Raw genomic sequence first — 16,229 nt, 5'->3', positions numbered from 1 at the left:
AGTCCTCAGTCCAAAAGGCCTGAAGTTCCTGTCTCCTCCGGCCTTTTATACCCTTCTGGGCCACGTCACTTCCTCCTTCGAGCTGGGCGTGGTGATCACGTGACGCCCAAGGACTAGGTTTAAGGGTGTGCCACCACCCTGGGGCGCTGTTACTCTCCAACACTGAGACCATCCCCTGTGGTCCAGGGTGGCTTCGAACCCTCTCTCCAGTGCTAGGAGGAAAGGCGTGTGCCATACCACCTGGCCCCTACGTTTAATATACTGGCTGGCTGTGTCCACTCATCTGGGACCAAGCTTTAATTGATACACAGGATACCACCCCATTTCTGCCCCACCGACAACCCCACCCCACCCAACCTCGAACCCACTCCCCAACCAACACACACACACACACACACACACACACACACACACACACACACACATTTATTGATTTATGGGGAGGAGAGTAACAAAAGATTAATCCACTGGCTAGCTGTGTCCGCTGATCCTCGGCCAAGCTTTTATTGATACACTGTATACCACCACATTTCTGCCCCACCACCAACCCCACCCCACCCAACCCCGGACCCACCTCCCCCCCAATGAAATCTCACTGATGGATATATCCAAAGAAAATTAAGCAATAATTTTAAAGCACTATTTCTATCTTCATGGTTTATTATATCATTATTCATAATAGCTAAAATATCGAAATAATGTCCATTGATAAATGAATGAAGACAGTGTGATGTATTAGGAAGACAACCAAAAGGAGGAAGAGGATGTGGAAGAGAAGGTCCTGCCCTTTTCCATAACACCAATAAATCTGGAAAGTATTATGCTAAGTAAATAAAGTAAATGCAGAATGACCAATACTGTAAGATCCATTTTTATATGAATCTGATAACCAAAACAAGCATTTTCAGGAGCTAGATTATGTAAAAATGTGAAGATGCTTATCAACTTCAGTATCAATTGTAGTCTAACAAAATTTTAGTTTCAGATGATGCAAAATCCTTCCAGTGGATGGTTGTGACTGTTTCTGTGTTGATATATTTAAAAACATTGGTTACACACTTTTATTAAAATTGTCAATTTTGTCTGTCATTGGGTGATCCCCGTGTCTTTCTTGGGGTCCTGTTTTCCAAGTAGCCTCACTGGTGATGTGAGTAGCAATCTAGTCATCCTAGTCATCCTTGTTCCACATCTAGTATCCTGCTATGAGTGAGTACATACCATATTTGTCTTTTTTTTTTTTTTTGGTTTTTCGAGACAGGGTTTCTCTGTGTAGCTTTGTGCCTTTCCTGGAACTCACTTGGTAGTCCAGGCTGGCCTTGAACTCACAGAGATCCGCCTGGCTCTGCCTCCCGAGTGCTGGGATTAAAGGCGTGCGCCACCACCGCCTGGCATATTTGTCTTTCTGAGTCTGGGTTACCTCACTCAGGATGACTTTTTCTAGATCCATCCATTTGCCTGCAAACCTCATGATGTCATTGTTTTTCTCTGCTGAGTAGTATTCCATTGTGTATACGTGCCACAATTTATTTATCCATTCTTCAGTTGAAGGGCATCTAGGTTGTTTCCAGGTTTTGGCTATTACAAACAATGCTGATATGAACATAGCTGAGCAAGTGCTCCTGTGGTATGATTGAACATTACTTGGCTATATGCCCAGGAGTGTTATAGCTGGATCTTGGGGGAGATTGATTCCCAATTTTCTAAGAAAGCGCCATATTGATTTCCAAAGTGGTTGTACAAGCTTGCATTCCCACCAGCAGTGGAGGAGAGTTCCCCTAGTTCCACATCCTCTCCAGCATAAAGTGTCTTCAGTGTTTTTGATCTTAGCCATTCTGACAGGCGTAAGGTGGTATCTCAGAGTTGTTTTGATTTGCATTTCCCTGATGATTAGGGATGTTGAGCAATTCCTTAAATGTCTTTCAGCCATTTGAGTTTCCTCTGTTGAGAATTCTCTGTTTAGTTCTAAAGCCCATTTCTCAATTGGACTGTTGGTCGTTTTGATGTCTAATTTCTTGAGTTCCTTATATATTCTGGATATCAGTCCTCTCCTGCACTCACTGCATGAGATAGCTGTTTGAAACCTGGGACTTATACAGGGTCGCTTGGCTCAATCTTGGAGGAGGGGACTGGACCTGCCTGGACTGAGTCTATCAGATCGATCTCAGTCCTCGGGGGTGGCCTTGATCTTGAGGTGGTGGGAAAGGGGGGGGGGGCTGCGGGGAAGGGAAGGGGGGCAGGAAGGGGGAGAACAAGGAAATCTGTGGCTGTTATGTAGAACTGAATAGTGTTGTAAAATAAAATAAATAAAAAAAAAATTTAAAAATTGTCAATTTTATGTGTGTTTTACCATGACAGAAATAAATAATATCTTTAGAAGTTCTGTTAGCGCGTGTTAAGAATTGAGCAAGACTCATTTCACAACTAGCTGGTTCACAACTAACAACAGGTCCAGAGTTTCTTGTTAGGACAATTAGAGTGAACAAAGAAAGTCAGGCGGAGATGATCCTAGGTCATTGGCAATGGCCACTGGTTCTACAATAAGTTGGTTAGTTGTTTGCTTGCTTGGTTTTCCTAAACATTTGAACCACTGTGCCATCTTCCTTCTTTAAGAAGACATACTTCCTTCTGGCTGAAGTATTCCTTTAGATCTTTGTGGACATTTTAGTATTTCAGACCATTTGTTCCCACAAGGAAATGATAAGGGTAAGACAAGGATTCAAAGAGCACTAAGGAATAAGTGGACAGACTGGAGACTAGACCGCAGTTTGTATGATCCAAATTTTACCCAGTGATAAAAATCAGAAACAGAAGACAGAGAATTTTGGTCTTATTAGCAAAGGACAGGATACATACTAGAACAAGGACATTCATTAATTCTCAGCTCACTAATAGCAAAGAAAAAGATCCATGAATGTAGTCATGATATGAACTGGAACTTCCTCTTCAACTTTAACCTACTTTCTAAATTTCTTCTCTTTTCATGTTGTGTTTCTTTCCCTAGGGAGACATGAACAAACATCTATTCACCCCAGATAGGGAACCAATGACAGATGAAAGAAATGACTACCTAAGTTCAGCTAGGTGAGGCAATGTGTCTTAATCTTACTTATAGGAACACAGATGAGGAATTCTATTTACAGGAGAATAGGTGGCCAATAGCACTTACATTATCAGAAAGCCCTACTCATCATAGATGACCATGTCCCAGAAACTGCACTGATGGAGGCAATCTTAATTAACCTTCTACTACATTCTGTATACGCTAGTACCATTCTCCAAAAGTATGTGAAATGGGATAGGTGGGGACAAGCAGAGTCTAAAATCACAAGTAAAGGGCTGGTGACTCTTCTTCTTTCTACTAGTATTTTTTTTTTTTTTTTTTTTTTTTGTATTTTGGTTTTACTTACTTTTTTTTTTTTTTTTTTTTTAAAGATTTATTTATTTATGTATACAGTGTTCTGCTTGCATGTGTCCCTTCAGGCCAGAAGAGGGCACCAGACCTCATTACAGATGGTTGTGAGCCACCATGTGGTTGCTGGGAATTGAACTCAGGACCTCTGGAAGAACAGCCAGTGCTCTTAACCTCTGAGCCATCTCTCCAGCCCCTCTACTAGTATTTTAATGGTCTCATTATCACTACAATATACCTGCTGTGTTATTTTATTTATTTTGTTGCCATGACTACAGGGCCAAGATATTCTGTAGGTCACCACAGAATTCTCTGCTCCATGACAAAGTTCATGTTGCATCCAGAGGAAACAGTTATTCCCCAACACATGTCTGTGTTATCAATGAGTTGATCTTTAAGATGGCACTAAATGAGAATATTCAGTGATGTTCTAAACTCACAAACTCTATGCACTCACCTAATCCACCCCCTTAGCTCAAACTGGGTATTTTTTTTAATGCACTCCAAATTATAATAGTGCTTTACTATTCTATAATACTTGGGAATTTTTTGTTTAGTTCAAAATTTTTGTTATACAGTTGACATAGAGATAAACTACTGTTTTTACATTTTCTAAGAAAGATAAAAAGCTAAAACTTTTGAAAGTGAAATATTTACAAATATTTACTAAGTAAAAAAAAATATATGTATTGAAGACCCAGGATTATGACTAACATGGGAATGTCATTTTTTACTGATAGTCACTCCTTATCTCCTTTTTCTCATTTTTATTTAATATTTTCATGCCCAGTTTTACTTACAAAATGGCAGTGTTGCATCAACCTCATTCATTGGCTATTGACGGGATTAAATGGACTTTTATCAAACACTGTGACATATGTATTATTAGCTGCCATGAACTGAAGTTTCCAGAGGTGGGGGTGGAAAACTCACCATTATGTTGCAGATTCTACAAGTTTGATTGCTTGATTAGAAAGCAGTGATTTTTGAGAAATGGAATGTTGCCTATCCATAGTTAAAATTACCTTAGGCTATCTTTAGTCTGCCTGATATCCACTCTTCACTACTCCCACATCTGACTGGCAGAGAATTCTCTGATGTAACTTGTCCACCTGGTATCCCCTAAAGTATTGATAAATGTCTTGATTAATGAGTTTCCTCTTTTCTGTGACTGTAAAAAATAAATATAGCCACTTCCATAGTAGAATATATCATCCAGGGAACCCTGGATCCAGCTCCCAGGCCATGGTTATTCATACTTGGCTCAGAATCAACAGTCAAATATTCCCTTTGAGCTAAGAGCTGTGTCTTATGTCTGCATTAATAATTTTTAGTACTGATTATCTAGTTTCCATTACCTTCATTGCACACTAAATTAATTATCTTGATCACATAGTCACATTGACATGAGAATGCAGTCAGAATCAGGAGTTAAAGATGAACAAAGAGTTGATAAAGCAAAGACTAATTTGAACACAGCTTTGTCCGCAAAGACCCCTATCCTCAGGTTCTTAACACTTCAACTGGGAAACATCTCTGTTATCGGCATATCTGATACATTTCTTCTGAGTAAAACACATAACTATTTATATGTCTTCAGAGAAACTGGCATTAAACGTAATAAGGAATGAGTAATTGGATAAAATTAAAAACTTTTCATAGCTGTGGATGCTGTGCATTGCATTGGTAACATCCAGATGTGTCACTTTAGGAAAATAATGAAACTTTATTTTAGAAATAGAACAGTAGCTATAGTTATGAATGACAAGTAATAATTACACAAAACATAAAATGAGTTTTCACCTTATTTATACTAAGCTTAGAGGAATTTCAAAATGTGTTTGAAGCACAGGTTTTATCAAAGTTTTAACTTATCTTTCCCAATTGAGCAATTTCTCAAGTATCTATTTACACTTTTAAATTTTTTCATTATAAAAAAAATGCCAAAGTAGCAATCCCCAAATCAACCATGTAATAATTATTAGAGACAAACAAGTAGCAATTTGTTTATTATCAATTCCTGAATGATGGTTATAGGTTTGCAGATGTCAGATATTCATAGTTTTAAATGTATCTTGAAACATCATATATTTTATCATATCTCATGTTCTCCTCTCCCCTTTCTCTCTTTTCTTCTCTCCCACCTTTTACATCTTCCCTTTCTCACTCCTTCCTCCCTTATTCCTTGAAAGTCAACTGTTAGAGAGGTCAAGTGACCTTGCTGTAAAGTGTTACTATTGGAGTTTACATATCACTTACCTCTAATTTACTTAAGACATTAGGAAGTGTCTTCACCACACTCTCCCCAAAAGCCACCATTAAATGAAGAAGAAATTCTATTTCCTTCGAGCCTGTGACTATGATTTTTACATTTAACTATGATATTTACATTTTATGCTTTTCTTAATGGATATGTACTCCAGATCCTTAGGTTTGCTGGCCAGAGAGTTTATAAGAATACCATATTCTGCTAATACTCCAACTATAGTACTGTGGGTTGCCCATAATCCAAATGCAAGAATCTATTCATCTTCCAATGCCTACCAGATGTTTTAAAGAGTCATGAAAATCCTTTCCCCTTGCACTTAAAAAGTGGAGTCACTCGGGCTCATTTGTTCCAGATTTTTCTTAAGACATGACTAGAGCCATTGTCCTGTGTTTATAGCAGCTGTGGGTCCTGGCCTCCCTCATGATGCTGCTGTTCCCACCACAGTGTTCTCCAAATGTTTGCAAGGGCTGTGTGCTAGGGAGGAGGGAATTGTCTCTCCTGTTTGGCTTCCCAGCATGCAACGCTGGCTTAGAGACCAAGCAGCGACTTTAATAAGATTTCATGGAACATTTTACTAGAAAAGGAGCCAGAACAATATAAAAAAATCAATTGCTGCCATGCATGCTTTTTCTTACAGCTTCTGGGTTGAGAGCTATCTTTAGGTCTCTTGAAAGATATTCCTTCTTTGTCCCACAGTCTCCCAGCTCCCACCACACACAGAAGTTAAGTTTATATAAGCTACACAGATACATTGAAGCTAAGAAACCATGATGATCACTAAGGACATTAATGATTACTTGTGTAAATAAATCTGTGTAAGGAGACAAAGACATCTTCAAGAATTACGTTAATAAACAAACTGTTGAATAGAAAGATAAATAAGACTTTATCAAAAGAAAACCTTCATACTCAATAGAAAAATACCAATGAAAATAAAAATAAAAACACAGGAGAAGATTGGAGAAGAGAATGACCAGAATAGAGTATACACATATGAGATTGTGAAAGAACAAATTTTGCTGATTAAAAAATCTTGACTTCCTACAAGTTACCTAATGGAAGAATGTTTTTATAAAATTAAACACTCATTATGATTGAAAGCTAGCTATAAATTTTATCAACAAAATAGAGTTTAATTTGTTACTGATAGAGTACAGCTATCTGGAAGGATTTAATTATGTAATTGTGGAAGCTTGCACTTAGATTGACTGTTTAAAAGAACTTTGCTGGCCGGATGGTGGTGGCGGCGGCGCACGCCTTTAATCCCAGCACTCGGGAGGCAGAGGCAGGTGGATCTCTGTGAGTTCGAGGCCAGCCTGGACTACAGAGTGAGTTCCAGGAAAGGCACAAAGCTACACAGAGAAACCCTGTCTAGAAAAAAAAAAAAAAGATCTTTGCTGATACACTTCAAAGAACTTGGCTTCACTTCCCCAAATGATGGAAGCAGCTTGTGTATCTGTTTTTCAGAATCCAGTGCCAAACAATAACAAATTAAAATAGAAATCCTCTGTTCACTTCTGGGGGTAAAAAAAGAAAAGAAGAGAAAAATAACTTGTCCTGTACAGAAAACATGAGCAATATAGGTGTGTGGCAAAGGAATTTGTCTGAAATATATAAAGAACTCCCATAATTCAATTTGAAAATGAGAATGTCCAGTGAAGCTTTGGAACAGGAAGCTGCATGAATGACTAGTAAATGTGCCTAAGCTGCCCAAGGCCTTTCCTGGTTAGCCTAATATTAATTAAAATCAGAATTAAATGACTCACATTTTTAAAGAAAGCCTGAAATTTGGTCCCTGGGCAATGGCTCAGCAGGTAAAGGTCTCACTCTACAAGCATAAGGTCCAGAGTTTAGACCCAATACCCACAAAAAAGCCAGGTGAATGTGGAAGTCCCTTTGTAATCCCAGTGCTTGGGAGACTGATAAAGGAGACCCAGGAAAAGCTGGCTAGCAAAACCAGCCAAAAGGGCAACTTTTGCATTCAGCAAGAGACTTCACCTCAGGAAGTAAATTGGAGAGTGATGGAGGACACACCCAATATCAATCCACCTGAACAGGTGCACAATCACCTGTACATACAGAAGCCTACCCACATATAAGCACACATGTGTACATACGCCCCCCCACACACACACACGCTAGTACAAAACTGCTGATAATTTTAAGAAAATATCTGGAAGTTGTTTTTTTTTTTTAATAAAGTTACATCTAGGAATTTCACTCCTATATAGTTACCTAAGAGAAATAAAACATTTTCCAGCAGCAAACAGAATTTGACAGCATCTTTATTCATTGTGGATTTCCATGGTACTCTAGCCACATCTTAAAGGTTCATCCGAAGGTTAAATGGATCATGCTTGGCAGGACTACTCAAGACTAAAATGGACCGCAATGATGACATCACACAAGGAATATGATTTTAAAAGTCATCTGAGCTTTAAAAGACAATCAGTGTGCACTACATTGTTACTGTAGGCAGCACTATCCCAAGGGAAGAGAAGTCAGGAGAATGTTTGCTGGGGTGTTGCAATGGCTAGAAAACACACCTTCCTATATAAGGCTTTCTCCTTAAAATCTAGATCTATTGTTACGTAAATTATAACAAAAAGGGTGATTTAAGGAAAGCACATATTATGCGCAGACAATACCGAGGTCAATATAATAAACAGCTAAATAAAACAGATGTGGTTCCCATTCATATACCGAGCTCGAACTTAGAATTAGCAGATTAGAGAACAGGAATATGACTATAGTAAAAATCCTTGTCACAACAGCATAGAGAGAATTAAATAACTGTGAAGTCTGTTTTCCTACCTCGTTCTCTATTTTCCTGATCAGGGCGAGCCACCTTGCACGATACTTCCCAATGGCTGGTTCTGACATCTTACCAATGGCGTAGTCTGCCTTTTTAAAGCACCCAGAGGTCATTGGCTGTGTCTGTCCTGTGGAAAATGTAGATATGGACAGGATAGTCATCCACAAAGATTTGGATCATTTGGTTTCAATAATGCCACAAGTCGGGTCTTTAATGGTGTTATGTACTGTGAGAAATATCGTGTATGGTGCAAATCTATTTTCGCAGACTCTTAAAGCATGTTGCCATGCCTGCCTGGCCTCCCCAGAAATTTCACTCAGCTCCGATTCACTTGGAAGCTTTATGTTGCTGGCCAGTAAGGTATTTCAAGCATCAGAATTGCACTTAACTCTGACAGATTGAAGAATGTAGTGTCTTGTTAAAGGGTTACAGACAGCAATACAGCAGTGAAGTTCCAGCTTAAGCAGTGAGCCCTGACACAAGCTGATTCTCCTACCCTTAGACAGTAACACTCAGGAGTTACTAAACTACCCACCTGGACTGGGAAAACTGCTTGGAAATTTGTGACATTAAATGTTAGCTGTACATGGAGGAACAGCTTTCCCCGAGCTGTTGTGAGAAATTCCACAATCTCTGGTATGTCTCTGTATGTTGAACAGCACAATGCCTAAACAGTTCCTAGAAACAGATAGATTGGGCATTAAACTATTTTCCTCTTATAAAATTCTGTGGAGGACCTCAGCTACTTTAACCTACTCCTTCAATTGAGCAAAAGTAACACCCACCTATATAAATAGATACAAACAAAACAAAACTGTGCAAAGAAAATATTCTTCTGAAGAGACAAGTCTACAGATAGATAAAGTTGACTAAGGGAGTCATTCAACTTTGCATTATGATCAGAGCACTTAGATTTTTAGGCTAGTATGTGCGTGCATTCAAATGGCTTCAAGTTTTTCCCACGAGTTCTATTCTTTCTGGGCATTTGTTTGTAGGCTCAGAATAGCCATCCAGGAACCACCTAAGACCTAACTTTGGGTTTTCATCTCTTTCATTGTTCTCAGCTTCAAGAGAAATAAAAGAGTTGTTTGGAGTTTGGGGTTTTTCATTGGTTTTCTTGGATTCTTTCTCGTATTATTTGGTTTGTTTTGGTCTTTTAGCTTCACCTCATCAGTGTTTGGCAGGGGAAAAAAGGAAACAATGAATACCACATTTTTAGCTGGTGGACCCAGTTACAGGGGAAAGTGGATTCCCTTGAAGAACGTGGGAGCTCTGCTATGACCTTCTGGCTAACAGGAAACTCATCTTGAGTTTTAAAAGCAAAAGTTGACATCAGCTGACAAAACACAGAGAAAGAAGGCTGTCTCTTGTGTTTGTTTTGGCTTTTTGCTCTTTTTAAACAAATGCCAACTTTCAGTATATGAGAGAGTGGGAAAGCATTTGCTCATCTTAAACACTGCCTAGGGGAGACAGGGTGGTGCCTTGGAGAGAAGGGGGCATGAGATGGGAGGTGAATTCAAGCTAAACGTCCCCCTGTCCCCAAACCATATACTACTGTCGTGTTACGTCACCTTTTTTAACTTCTAGTCTCCTGTTTGTTAAACTGAGAGAATTGTTATACCAGATTAAGTTGCTTTAATAAGAAGTCCAAGAGGGGAAAAAAAAAGACCAAGCAAATAGCAAGTCTGCTTCAGACAGAAGCTAGCTTTCTAATAATGGAATTTTTGTTTGTGGTCCTCCTGTGATTTAGTTTTTAACTTTAACATTTTATAATTTTTAGTTTTACCTCTAACATTGCAAGTTGTTATGCAACTAGTCAGTGTTTCTATCATCCTGTTTAGGATTCCATGGGTCTATTTGGATAAATGCCAGGCAACACCTGGAATTATTCATGTTTACCTAGAAAGAAAAACACTTTTTTTTTAAAACTTCAAACCCAGGCTTGGTAGCTCACACCTACAATCCCAGCACTCTAAAGGCAGGAGAGTCACTATTAGTTCAAAACCAGGCTGGATTACAGAGTGAATTTTGGACCAGCCAGGGTATGGAGTGAGACTCCATCTAAAAATGTACTTATTACTATTGATTTATTATTTATTTATTAAATAAACAAAAGCTCTACATCTTGGAATGGGGACTAGGATACAAAATATAGTAAATAAGAGCCCTAATATAAAAAACACACTGTTCCTGCTTGGTGGTTGAGATCAGGAGGACACAGAAAGATGAAGTTTAAACCTTGAGGTGATTTTTGTTGTTGTCGTTTCATTCTATTTCTGTCTTTTCTTTTGCATTCCCTTGCTGTGCAATAAATAAAGACTTAAAATAGGCTTTGGGGACCATGGAAAGTCCCCAATTGAACAAGGCTTGCTGAGAACACATCGAACGCATTTCCTGGACATTCTATGCAGCAAATTTCTCCAAATAAAACATAAATAGATTAGAAGGTAAGGAAACATGCTCTAAAAGCAAGAAAGCAAATTTTACAAAATCTGAAATAAAAAAAAACCCTTTCCACAGAGGTTCTATATGCTTACATGTAGTACAATTAATGTGTTTCTGTCTAAACAAATATTTAAGTGCCATTCATCTGCCCAGGATTCTGAGCTCTTCCTTCTGGGGCACAGAGCTCTCCAGACCATAGCTCACAGTCCATTCCCCATTTCTGTGACTATTATAATATAAATCCTGACATATGGAAACTTATATAGAGCTTCATATCAACAAGTCATACTGGTTATTTCCCACGAACCCCGTCTGTAATTATTTCCCCAAATACCACAAAGAGACCTCTTCACATTCCGGTCCATGTGAAGTAAACTTTAAAAAAATAAAAATGCTCCTCTACTGCCACAACAACCTAGCCAACCATGTAAACAAAGCCCAACTACTTCAACCTGTAAGAAGGTTAAAGAGAATGCTAAAAGGTTGTGCTATCACTCCATGTACACATAGGTGCCAAGAAGAATGAAATCAGATTTAAAAGGCTGTATTCAATAGCAGTGTTTTGAAGTTCATCAATACTAAATTTGAAAATCTTCAATGGGTATACTTAATGTTAAATTTCTTGTGTTGAATGATAACATTTAATTTTCTTTTGCTATTGTAAAAAAGTTAAAGGAAAGAGGCTGTGTGTTTGTTCTTATTGGTGTGGAAATTTTGTACTGAGGGATAAGGTCATGCACACTTGGAAATGAATACTTCAAATGGAAATAAATGAAGAGTTTAGGAACAAAGTTATACTACTCATAACATATTACAAGAACAATAACAAATGCATTGTCTCTATCTATAACAGACTCAGCATATACTCAAACATACTAACAATATAAACCTAAGAACAAACCTAGGCATATTTTTTAGTAAGATCAGTTTGTCCACTTAGGACAACTATTTTATATTGTAAAGTATTGTATATCATGAATGAGTTACTAAAGAAGAAAATACAACCTTCTGAAAAACACTAATCTTTGTGTAGTTGTTGTGCGAGATATCAGAAAAAAAATGTTACCAGTTCTAGAGTATAAACTATCCCAATAGCAACCCTCTATAATTTGGTGACAATTTAAGCGATTTTCTTTTAACACTGTGAAAACAAGCTACTTCAATTTAGTAGTGTTTTGTGTTTCTTTTTTTTTTCTCCAAAATCAGGTTTAGCCATAAAATGAAAAGAAAAAGAAAAAAATCAATTCACCCTCTATTATTTTTCTTATTGATGTAACAATATGCCTAGCAAAAGTGACTTAAAAGAAAAATGGTTTATTCTGATTTTCATGATGAGGAGACAGTGTGGTCTTGCCCTCGTGAGGGAAACTGTTCTTAGTGTCCCAATGCAGAGCAAAACCATTTCCCTGTGATGTGCTAAATTCCAGCTGCATTCACGCCCACCCACGTTGTCAGAAAGCCCAAACTCACCTGTTTCTCACCAAACTGCACTTCTCATGCCACCTTTCTGCCCCATGTGTTGCCCTCTCACTACAGACGTAGATAAGGTCCATGAACGTAACAGTGGCACAGCCTGGATACGGCCCCGTCTAGGAAATCCCTCCCACCGACAAGTTAGTCCATGTCTTTCTAATTCAGCCTCACTTATGTTCTCAGGGCACAGGCAGAATATTGTCCTTGCTGTGTCAGAATGTAACATAGTCTCTAGCCTGATCCCAGAGAGTCCTCATTCCCCTGTATAAGCCCTTAAGGTGAGCATTCTTCTCTCAGCATTCTAATTCCCTACTAGAGTGTCCCATGAAGCTCTGCTTACAGTGTTCTGGGGCTTTTCTATCCCAACATTCTAACATCTGCCATGATCCTCCCACAAACCAAGTCCAAAAACCTAGAACCACATGGTAGGGTTTATCACTAAATTGTCCCACTTTTTATTACAAAATCTCTGTTTTGGTTACATTTCTCATTGGTGTGAGAAAATCACTAGTAAAAACAACTTAAAGAAGGAAGGATTTATTGGGGCTCACAGTTGAAAGGTATATGTCATCATGATGAGAAAGGTGTGCTGGGGATATGAGCAGTTGGTTATATCAAGCCTGGAGTCTGGGGGTAAAAAGAGATAAATGCTGGTCTCAGATCGCTTTTATCTTTTATTCAGTTTATGAACCCCCCCACCTATGGAATGAATAGTGATGTCCATAGTCATGGAGGATTGGTTAATTCTTTATGCTATTAGCCTCATAGACTTGCCCATAAGTCTATTTCCTAGATTATTCTAAATCTAGTCAAGATGACATTAAGATGAACCAACACATCCTAACTCAGGCTTTTCTACAATTTGCTGTATATCCAAAATATAATAATTATTCCATAAGGACAAAGTAAATGCATATAAAGAACTATTGATATGACATACAGTATAATATGCTTTAATTGGTCAAAAGTCCCAGCTTAGACTGTGAGATCTGGAAATATTGGTTCATAAAAGCAAAACTTAAAATTCTTTATGTTTTAATTTATTTTTAAAATTAAAAATCTTTCACTTAACTCTCTTGATCCACCATTTCAACATAAGTTAAAAAATATATTTACTTTTAAAAAGTAAATTTTATGTGATCATTTTGAAATTAAATATAGCCAATCTTCATTACTTGAAATTCCTGATTATTTAGCCAAAATTTATATGTTAAAAAAATCCATATTTCTAGTTGTCTTAGGGCTTCTATTGCTGTGAAAAAACACCATGACCATGGTAACTCTCATAAAGGAAAACATTTAATTGGGATGGCTTGCTTACAGTTTCAGAGGTTCAGTCCATTATCATCATGGCAGGGAGCATGGCCGTACAGGCAGACAAGATGCTGGAGAAGTAGCTGAGAGTCCTACATCTTGCAGGAAACAGGAAGTGTGCTATCTGTCACACTGAGAGAAAGAGACCTCAAAGCCTGCCTGCCCCATACAGTGATACACTTCCTCCACGAAGGCCACACCTTCCAATAGTGCCACTCCCTATGAGCTTATGGGAGCCAATTACATTCAAACTATCACATTCCACTCCCTGCCCCCCCCGTAAGCTTATAACAATATCATAATGTAAAATGCATTTAGTTCAATTTCAAATGTCCTCATAGTCTATCACAGTCTCAACAATGTTTAAAAGCCCAAAGTTCAAAGTCTCTTCTGAGATTAATTCAGTCTCTTAACTGTAATGCCCTATAAAATAAAAATAAGAAAACAGATCACATGCTTCCAACACAAATTGCACAGGAAATACATTACCATTCCAAAATGTAGGGAAGGGGACATAGTATAAATAAATAAATATATAAATAAATAAATAAATAAATAAATAAATAAATAAATAAATAAATACTGGACCAAAGCAAGACCGAAAACCAGCTGAGCAAACTCCAAATTCTGCACCTTCATGTCTAACATCAAAGTGCTTTTCAGATCTCCAGCTCTGTTCAGCTTTGTTGACTGCAACACACTTGCCTCTCTTGGGCTGGTTTCCACTCCCTGTTAGCAGTTCTCCTCAGCCACAACTCTGGCATCTCTAACATCTTGGGTTCTCCAAGGCAATCCTGGTTTTAACTTCACAGCGTTACAAAATGGCCTCTCCAGGCCTTCACTCAGGGACATCCCAGACACATGCCTGGCTGTAGTGGCTTTGTAGTGGAGGCAAATTTCATAACCTATTCTTCTATCCTTAACTCTAAAGCCAGAACCATGTGGCCCAAGCTGTCAAGTTGTGCTGCTGGCTGGGGCTGGAAGATGGCTGCCTCATTCAATTACATCTTCACCAGCTTTCTGTTTTTGATTGTTACCTTTACTGCCTATTGCTTGGCTGTCCTTGAACTTGCTCTGTAGACCAGGCTGGCCTCAAACTCAGAGATCTGCCAGCCTCTGCCTTCCAAGTGCTGGAATTAAAGGCATGCACCACCACACCTAGCTATTAACTTTTCTTTAATTCCTTTTCATGAGTTAGAAATTTAGCTGGGAGGAATTTTGCCCTTAATTCTATTTCTTAATCCATTTATCTTCTTGAACACAAAATTTAGCTCTACTCCACTTCCTGGTGATATTTTTCTCCTCAGAATTTACATTTTATAATTTACCCTGCCCAACTTGCTCCTTTTCATTATAAATCTTCATTAGAATTATCACTAATAACCACACAACAGAGACTATACTAGGCTATTTTGAGACTTCCTCTGTCAATGGAATTAATCCAAACTCTTTACTTTAGCCTCAGGCAGACATGGGCAAAAGGCCACTTTCTTCACCAAAATATCATTAGGCAACGTTGTAAAATTCTCCTTCTCTGATGCTAGGGAAATTTACAGAAATCCATAAGGACGATCCCAGATTAGACTACTAGCAATAGTGGTGAGGGTGCCTGAACTAACCTACCCTGGTAATCACATTGGTGAATACCATGTCATCATAGAGGTTTCATCCAGTAACTGATGGAAGCAGATGCAGAGATCCACAACCAGAAGTCCAGTTGAAGAGAGGGAAGAAGGAGTATATGAACAAGGGGGTCCAGATCATGATGGGGAAATCTACAGAGGCAACTGAACCAAGTTCATAGAAACTCACACACTTTAGACAAACAGCTATGGGATCTGCATGGGACCAGACTAGACCCTCCACATACGGGAGAGAGATTTGTAGCTGGGTCTATTTGAGAGGCCCCTGGCAAGGAAATCAGGATCTATCCCTGGTGCATGAGCTGGCTTTCTGGATCCCATTACCTATGGTCAGACACTTTGCTCACCCTTGATGCAGCAGGGAGAGGTTTGGTCCTACCTCAACTAAATGTACCAGGCTTAGCTATCTCCCCATGGCAGAACTTACCCTTTGGAGGAGGGGATGAGGAGTCGGGGGGTTGGGGAGAGATGGGGGTGGGATCAGGAGGAGGGATGGGAGGGGGGGCTCTGTGGTTGGTATGTAAAATGAATTTAAAAAAATTTAAATTATATTTTCTATAGGTCTTTAAAGTGTTTGAAGATCACCTATATTTAGAAACATATCTCTGCATATCTAGAACCTAACTAACATGACTGTAAGTTTGGCAAACATGAGCATCTATTAACATGTAATTCTTATTAACCTATATACCTTAAGGACTAAAGCTTCACATATAAAGGTAAATAAGCTGTATAGTAATACCTTATGCAAGACTAGAAACAGAAGTACAGCATAAGAACAATAACCTCACATTTGTGACAATATACAAAAATATCTTAACCAGAAGTAGGAATGCAAAATGCAATATGACAAAAAGAACC

This window comes from Peromyscus maniculatus, chromosome 4 (genome assembly GCF_049852395.1).
Source record: "Peromyscus maniculatus bairdii isolate BWxNUB_F1_BW_parent chromosome 4, HU_Pman_BW_mat_3.1, whole genome shotgun sequence".
Lineage (NCBI taxonomy): Eukaryota > Metazoa > Chordata > Mammalia > Rodentia > Cricetidae > Peromyscus > Peromyscus maniculatus.
Note: the sequence above shows the minus strand (reverse complement) of the source record.